An 8,784-nucleotide genomic window follows, 5' to 3' on the forward strand; every position below is an offset into this window, starting at 1 on the left:
ACACAGGATGGAAGACCAAGACATGAATCAACAACAAACCTCTTCCCTCCCTTCTCTCTTGGATAAGAAAGAGAGGCCTCCTATAAATGCAAGACCATGAGACTCTTTTTTGCTTCTGTTATTTAAAATTTCTGTCTACAGCAAGAAATAAAAATATATGTGCAGTGGGACCACATAAACAAAGCAAGATGGAGCAGTAAGAAACAAAATATGTCCTTTCAATTTCTTTTATACCCTGGCCTGCAAAAATAGGTCTCTTGCCAGCGAAGGTGAGGTGACCTCTCTGTTAACATGATACAGATTCTCTCCTCTTTGATTTCCCATTACATGGTATTGATACTTCAGTTTTGCTTCAGGTTTCATGAATATCTACCTCACATTACTGGGAGGCCGCTAAGGGCTATTCTTTATTTATGGGGCTTTAACTGGTAGACATCTGAGTCCTGATTTAAGGTCATCACAAAACCATCATCCCCAAACAGCTAACACCAAGAAAAGGTAATGTAAAAAGTATGATGGTTAGTTCTACGGACTGGTAATGTAGTTTCTAAGCCACATAAGACAACTGTATCAAGTCAAGCATCTGCTCATCCTTTCTTAAGAGCCCACCGTCTCATATTTGCTTTTTTGATCCTTCAAATGATCCTCGTACAGGGTTGAGAATCCCTTATCAAAAATGATTGGGATCAGAAGTGTTTTGGATTTTTTCAGGCTTTGGAATATATGCTTATATATAATTAGTTATTCTGGAGATGGGACTCAAGTCAAAATATTAAAGTCATTTATGTCCCCTGTACACCTTATACATATAGCCTGAAGGTAATTTTATACACAATATGTTTAATAATGGTATGTATGAAACAGTTCATGTACACTGAACCATCATAAAGCAAAGGCATCACTATCTCAGCCACATAAGTGGACCATTTTGGAATATTTCCGATTTCCGGGTAAGGGATACACAATTTATACTGAAAATAAGCAATTGTTTCACTTGGACCACTGCTGTTTCATTCATGAAATTCAGTGCACTAGAGTTGTGATTATACTGTGCTGTGAAGGAGATGTGTCCTAATGATAGTAAGTCATAGCATGATCAGAAATATGTAAATGATTAAAACCTGATAATCTTTCTAAGACTCAACAGAGAAAAACATGAGCACAGAGCTGCTCTACTGTCCTAAAGCAGGACAGTTCCATTTTAACCAAATACAAATCTTTGCAGACCAGTTCAGTTTACAGTACTGCACAACAAGTCACCAAGCCATAATTAGAAACAATTACTGCATTGTGCATTAAGACTTTTTCCCTTAGTCATTGTTAAGTAACATGTAACAAAGCTCTGGGCTTGACAATCCTCTAAATCAAGAGATACATTCAAACACTACCTGAAAATTTGGCCTGAAAAACCATGTAACTCTCTCCACACAAGCTAAAGCTCGCACATTCTTGGATGCGAAAACTGAATCAGGAAGGTGCTTAACATATTTTATATGGACTGCAGGAATTTTTTAAAAACTCCTCCCCAAAACAAAACAAAAAAAAAACACCAAAAAAACCAGATGGTTATGTATTTGGTTATGCATTTCATAGAAAGCAACATTATATTAACACGAGGGGGGTTGTCTGTAAAATCATGGGGAAATGTACTCACTAACTGACAACTCTTATAACCCAGAAGCGCAGCTATTTATTCTTTCTGCCCACTTTCATCAAACACAGTGAGCTTAATCCAAAGATCCTCATGTGAAACAACAGACTGTACACATGCGGCTGTGTGTAAGAGTTTCCTCTGCCAAACATATGGTACTGTCAGTTTTGACAGCACTCATCACCTCCTTGGGAATGGGAGTAAGATGCCTAGAATAAGTAGGTTTTTTTTCCAAGTGGTCAGCGCTGGGAGCTGTAGTCCAGGATAAATACCTTGTTGCCATATAATGAAGTAAACAGAATACAAATGAAAAGTTTTGACAAATCTGAAGACTGAACATCAACAAAATGGACTTCAGTGACTCAGCATGACTGTGTGGTTTCATCACAGTCCCACTGATTTAAGAGTCCTGATTTCAATGGGAACTATGTGCAACTAACTAATAAAGAGGCTACACTACCTAGGTACAACAGTTTGATGCCACTTTAACCATAATGGCTCTAGTGTATGGAATCCTGGGATTTGCAGTTTGGTATGATACTTAAACCTCCTTCTAGAGAGCTGGTGGAAAATGTGCCGGAACTACACACTAGAGCTCTCTAACAAACAATTCTAACTACCTCAACAATAAATCCTTGGATTCTGTAGGACGGAGCTACAGAGGTATGAAACTGCTATAAACTGCATCATGTAAGAGGTAGTACGTAGTTCCTATTAAATTAAATCTCTGAAACAAATGATAAAAGGTGTGTTTGGGGCAGTATAGTGGCACTTTTCTTGATAATGTTTTAATGATGCCTCTTTTCAGTTAATGATGGATCATGAGAAACATGGAAAACCATGAGTATGGAGGAATCTTTCTGCTAGCTGGTTTTCTGTAGAGAACACCCTTTTTAGGAATATTCATCTAAGCCAAAGGTGGGCAACTATGGCCCTTGAGATGGTTTTGGCTCATAAACACCAGCAGCCCTAACAGGCATAGCCAAATGTGAGGGATTATGGGAACATCAAAAAGGGTACACCAAAAGATCTAGAGGGCCATAGGAGATTATCAGATGGGGGATGGGAGTGAAACACATCCTTATCCCATCCATGACAGAGATCACATGAAAGACATTCACACATTCACACTGATTCGGTCATTAAACTGTCAGTGAAGCGGAACTGCATTAACACGTTCTTCCATTAATACAAAATGAAGGGCAAGAATGGGACAATTCCATTTCACTGATAGGACAATGACAGGATCAGCAAGATGTCATGTGAAAGTCTTTTGCACAATCGTGGTCAATTGCAGTTTAATGATGGGACACTGACAGGATAAGTGTGACGTTGTATGAAAATCTTCTCACGATCACACTATAAGAACAGGAAAAGGATGGGACAAGGACGTTCTGTCCCCCATCTGATAATCTCCATAGTTGTCTGTCCTTCATGTAAGGAGAAAGAAACACCCTGGCCTTACCTATTTGTGTGCAGTATAAAGACAAGCTGTAATGACTACCTGTAATGCCCAAATTGTAATGTCCAACAGCTGTCTGCTATGAAAAAATATATATAATCGATATAAAAGTATAATTTGTATTTCTTAGACCTCCAAGATAATATCACTCAATAAACCCTTGTTCTTACAAACAATACACCTATGCCTGTATCTTCTTGACCAAAATATCTCCTCCACTGTACCATTGTATGGCCAAGTTCAGAAATATGGCATTTGACCACTGGTGCTGTATCTTTGACTCTCTTATTCTATTCCTTCTTTCTATTTTTTAGTTCATTATAATTATAACTTGCCATTACATCAGACATGATAAACTATGGTAACTACAAACAAAAGTTTCTACTGTGTTTTCAGTTCTAGTTTGAAACAAACTAAAGATGGCAGTCTTCCACCCAAGTACTAACCAGGCCTGACCCAATTAGCTCCCAAGATCATGTAGGATCATGTGCCTTTAGGTATTAGTAAGTGCATACTTGGCCACAACTAACTTAAGTTCTGTTGAGTTCATGTTTACCAGTATATTCTAACCATGCAACTTTGGCAGCGATGCATGAATTCTATAAACTAAACACGGTGTCTACAGTAACCTTCTATGATTTAAAAAATCTGTATTATCAGTCCTCCGTTTTTACGGACCCAGTAAACCCCAAAGTATGATTAAATCCATAGAAATATTCTGATCAGGCTATAACCAAGGAATACAAATCAATGAAGGAATGAGTAAGCATTTCTAAAGTGATACTAATAACTGTGGGAAAATATTGCTCCCTCCCCCCATCATAGCACAAAGAAAAACAAAAACAAACTCCATGCTGTTAACCAATGCGGTGATCTCCAGCTACAATTGGCCCAACTAAGAGTACAATCCTATATTTATTTATCTGGAATTAAGTCCCACAGGTTTCGATTCCCAGCTTGACCATGTAATCTTGGACAAGTTATAAACGCTCAGTCTCAGGGGAAGCAATGGCAAACCTCCTCTGAACAAATCTTACCAAAACCTCATTATAGGTTTGCCTTAGGGTCGCCATGAATCAGAAACGACTTGAAGGCACACAACACAACAACAACAAAATCCCACTGAACTCAGTGGAACTTTCCTTTGAATAAACATGTACATCTTTTCACAGTTAAGTCCCAAATTACTTAAGACTATGATTTCATTCGTTTCATGAAAACCAAGCTTCACTATGGTTAGATTACAACCTCCACTTTTGCAAATATGGAATCCTTCCTGAAATGCAAGACAAGATGCAGTAATGTACATCTTCCTTTGGTCAGTTAACTAACTCCATCTAAGCTTATCAACAGTTCCCATAAAAAGCCAAAGCAAAGGGATGTAAATGCAAAAGAAGGAAAACCACAATATATATTAAACAATATGCTGCCAGTGTGGTGTAGTGATTTGAGCATTAGACTATGACTCTGGAAACCATGGTTCGAATCCCGGTTCTGTTATGTAAACTCACTGGGTGACTTTGGGCAAGGCACAACTCTCAGCCTCAGAGGATGGTAATGGCAAATCCCCTCTGAAGAAACTGCCAAGAAAACCCTGTGACAGGTTCGCCTTAGGATCGCCATAAGTTAGAAACAACCTGAAGGCACACAACAACACTGTTGTCTTGTTTTGGTATAGACCCAGATGGGAATGTTTAATCTCTTCATGTAGCTTCCCAAGTTTCTGCCTTCAGAGAAGAAGATATGATTTGGGCTTCTGTTTGTCTTCAAGTCGTTGGTGGAAATTCTAATGATACTTTAGTACTTTCTGCAGGTATTGACTCAAGGGCTGTTACTGAGGAATTCTGTACTGTCAACTGAGGATGCTCTGGCAAGACACCTTTACTAATCATCTCAGGTTATTCATGCATCATCACAATATTTGAAGAGAACAAATCTCTCCACTATGTTTGCACAGCAGAGATAATGATTCTGTAGGTGAATAGGATCTCTTATCCTGGGTTAAAAGGGCAGGAGGTCAACAGCCCCTTGACTATATGTTTTCAGAATTCACTTCATCCTCCAATGCATCCCTTGAAATGTGTAAACAAACTAACAGCTGAAGTAAATTAATGGACTGTGATCCCAGGATAACGGATCACATAAATAAGCCCTTTGTTACAGATGGCCCTGCTTTCCAAAATAGTTTCAGGAGCTTGACATTGAAGAGACTTGGGTTGGCTCAGTTGGTTCAATGTATATTACTAAAGATACAACCTAGGCTTAACCATGCTACCTGAGTCTTCTGCCAACCCACATCAGAAGCAATGTAAACAAGAAGCCATCTTCGTCTGAACATATTCTTAGTTTCACTAACTTCAATATGAACTCATTGTCTGAAAATATGCTTGTTTAATTTATCACAATTGAGTCTTTCCTCTACCTGGTTTTCTGGCACAGAATGTGGTTCTCCAGCAATCATCTTTCTCAGCATCAAAAAGCTAGATTATGATTTTTCCAATACCTCCTAAAAGAAAGGTTTCTGAAGGCCCCAAACACTTTAAAAAGAAAAATGTGCCCCAAGAGGTCTAAATACAAGGCAAAGGTAAATTTAGATTGGACTTGAAGCTAGCTTTTTTCCTGGTAGAAGTTAAATGTGATATTACTCATTGTTTTCAGAGGTCAGGATGATTAAATCCAAATTGAATTTTGGATGCTAGCCTCATGTCATGTCAACACTGATCTCACATTCACATTCGTGGACGAGAGAGATTCCACCTTTTGCTTTACATCATTCCTGTTCTAAGAGCAGATCCTCAATTCTTCTTTCCCCAACACCAAGGAATATTTGGAGAAACAAGGAATGAAACACTGGTCCACATGTTCCTTCTGTGATTCTGAGTCAGATTAGTACTAATCTGGAACTAATACAGAAATATCAGGAAACAGGTACTGTGTTGGACACAGTAGATTCTGGTCTCAAATCACAAACTCTACCTGTCATTTATAGTAAAGTCATGAGGACCACAAGTAAAACAGTTAAATGTGCACCCCAATGTACAGTATATTACCTTGGCTGACTTTAAAGGTTCTAGTTTTCACTCTGCCACAGCAACGCACACTTGGCAAGACGTGTAAATGTTGTCCATCTGAACTGTTCTCCCTCTTAGGAAGAGTTTTAACAATATACTTGTATCTCTCCTTTCAAATACAAACAGCTAAATGTCCACCGCCTCTTAGGTACCATTTTGTAGGGTCTTGGCCATATTTCTTCCCCTGAGAGAGGCGACTCCTGGAGCAATTAAGATTTCACTTGGAAGAACCATTTTGTAACCTTCTCTTAATAATGTACACCTATCTACTTTCTCCAAAGGTGTGGAATCTCTCAGCTCATAGACCTGGAAACTATACATAGAGAACTACACACATACATCTCAAGAGTAAGAATTTCTGCATTTTTTTTTTCTACACACAACTAGAAAAATCCACAGTTGAAGGGTAGGGGCCACCACACCCTGGGCATTCCCTGACTTGGGTTTCGCTGTTTGTTTTCCCCCCCCTTTCTTTCCCAACCCATTGTATTCACATTCCATAGTTCCACTGAACATACAAAATCCCCTCCACTAACTTGGACGCTGAGCCCTGGAGGCCAGGGTTTGAATCCCACCTTGGCCATGGAAACCCACTGCTCTGACCTTGGCCACTCTCTCAGCCTCTGCGAGGGCAGCCCCTCTGAAGAAATTTCCCAAGGCTCGCCAGAAAAGACCTGAAGGCCCACAACAACAACAACAACAACAACAAGAGATGTGGAGGGGGGGTCTCTTAACCCCTGAGACAGGGGTGGGGTCGCCTTAGTGACCCTAGAAGTCGGGAAGGACTTGGAAGGCACACCATGAGATGTTGGGGTAGCTCTAACTCCCCCTTGGAGACAAGAAAGGATCCCCTTAGTGTCCCCAGAAATCAGGAAGGACTTGAAAACAAACAACAACAAGAGATGTTGGGGTATCTCTAACTCCCCCTTGGGGACAGGGGATCCCCTTAGGGTCCCTAGAAGTCAGAAAGGACTTGGAAGGAAGGCATACAACAAGAGATAAGGGGTATCTCTAACTCCTCCTTGGAGACAGGGGTGAGATCACCTTAGGGTCCCCAGAAATCGGGAAGGACTTGGAAGGCACACAACAATAAGACATATCCAGGCATCTCTAACTCTCCCTTGGAGACAGGGCTGGGGTCGGGAAGGACTTGGAGGCACACAACAACAAGAGTCTCGGTAAGACATCTTAAAGAGATGTCGAGGTGTCCCTTAACTCCGATCCCCTTGGGGTTGAGAAGTCGGGAAGGACTTGAAGGCACACACACACACACACACACACTCATCCAAGGCCAGGGGCTGAGAGGGGGAACCCTGCAAAGGGGGCGACGCCAGAGGCATCTGGAAGTTGAGAGAGAGAGAGAGAGGCGTGAGGGGGGACACTTCCAAGCCTTACCAGTTGCAGCGAGGTGACTCAGGAGGAAGAGGAGGAGGAGAGGAAGGCGGCGAGGCGGAGGAGGCCGGCATGGAGGACGAGGGAGGGAAAGCAGCGGCGCCTTCTCACCTGGGAGTCGCCTCTATTGCCGCCGGGGCTGCAGCCGGGCTTCCCAACCTGGCTGCCATTTGTTGCGCGCCTTCGGGGGGAAGCCTCCTCCTCCGACGAGGAGGCATTGAGGAGGGAAGGAGAAAGAACCTAGTAGTCCCACCCCACATATAAACACAAAAACACCCCAACCCCACAGTTCCAGAAGACCCAAGAGCCCCCCTTTCTCTGTGGGAATGAAGCGACGCGTGTCTTTTCCTCTGCTCCTCAATGGGGCACCATCCTCGGTGGCCGGCTCCTTCTTCGCCTCATGGTGGGGTCGGGTGGAAGAAGGGGCTCCCTCCCACGTCTCTCCTCGGACTTCGCTCCCCGAAAGGCTGAGACGAAGAAGAAGAGCTCCTGCAACCCGGGCGTGGCAGAAAGGAGCAGCGCCTTGTGGAAAGAGAGAGAGACAAAAACACAAAAGGGACCACTGGGGGGGTTTCCCAAAATGGTGGAGGGGGCTAAACTTGGGGGGGGGGTGTTTGGGAGAGGCTTGTCTTCTCCTTCTTTCTTTCTTCCCTTCCTTCCCTCCTTCCTCCTCTCCTCTCGCTGCTTGGGGTGTGTTTGTGTTGTGTGCTTTTTCTGGGGAGGGGGCTGTCGTCGTGGAGGCGAGTCCGCAGCCCAGATGACGGGGCTGTTTTGAGGGCGGGCAGCCTTTCCAGACCGAGGAGGCACGGACTCGGAGGAGAAGCGTCTGGCGGGAGGCGAGGGCTCAGGGCAGGGAAGGGAAGAAGGAGGCGGCCTTTTCAGGGGGGATTTAACCCAGTTTGAGGGGGCTTGGAGGGACACGGCGGCCGGCTCTGGAATTCTGGGAATGGTAGCTCCGCTCTGGTGCCACAACCAACTACCATTCCCAGAATTCCAGAGCCGGCCGCCGTGGCCCTCCAAGCCCCCTCAAACTGGGTTATTTTTTCCCAAATGCCTTCCCTCAGCATCCCTTCTTCCTTCCCCTGGGGGTCTCTCTTTCTTTGGGAAGGGAAAAGGGAGAGAAATCCCCCACCTTCAATCCCCCTCCCTCCTTTCTTTGGGTTCTGAATATGCGAGGGCTCCTCCTCGAAAGCCAAAGGGAGGCTGCC

General features: G+C 43.2%; 1 protein-coding gene across 3 annotated transcripts in view; it reads right to left on the bottom strand.

Annotated features, from left to right (window-relative positions):
* LRRC3B (leucine rich repeat containing 3B) overlaps positions 1-8,447 on the bottom strand; it is a 56,015-nt gene extending 47,568 nt beyond the window's left edge. For 2 of the 3 annotated variants that reach the window (XM_089531323.1, XM_089531324.1), the window contains exon 1: positions 7,580-8,447. The gene's annotated coding sequence lies outside the window, so the exon portion shown is untranslated. The remainder of the gene's footprint in view (positions 1-7,579) is intronic. The other variant, XM_089531325.1, reaches the window with a different exon arrangement.
* Positions 8,448-8,784: the final 337 nt, after the last annotated feature.

This window comes from Sceloporus occidentalis, unplaced genomic scaffold, assembly GCF_023333645.1.
Source record: "Sceloporus occidentalis isolate IW3139 unplaced genomic scaffold, rSceOcc1.0.p SCAF_7, whole genome shotgun sequence".
Lineage (NCBI taxonomy): Eukaryota > Metazoa > Chordata > Lepidosauria > Squamata > Phrynosomatidae > Sceloporus > Sceloporus occidentalis.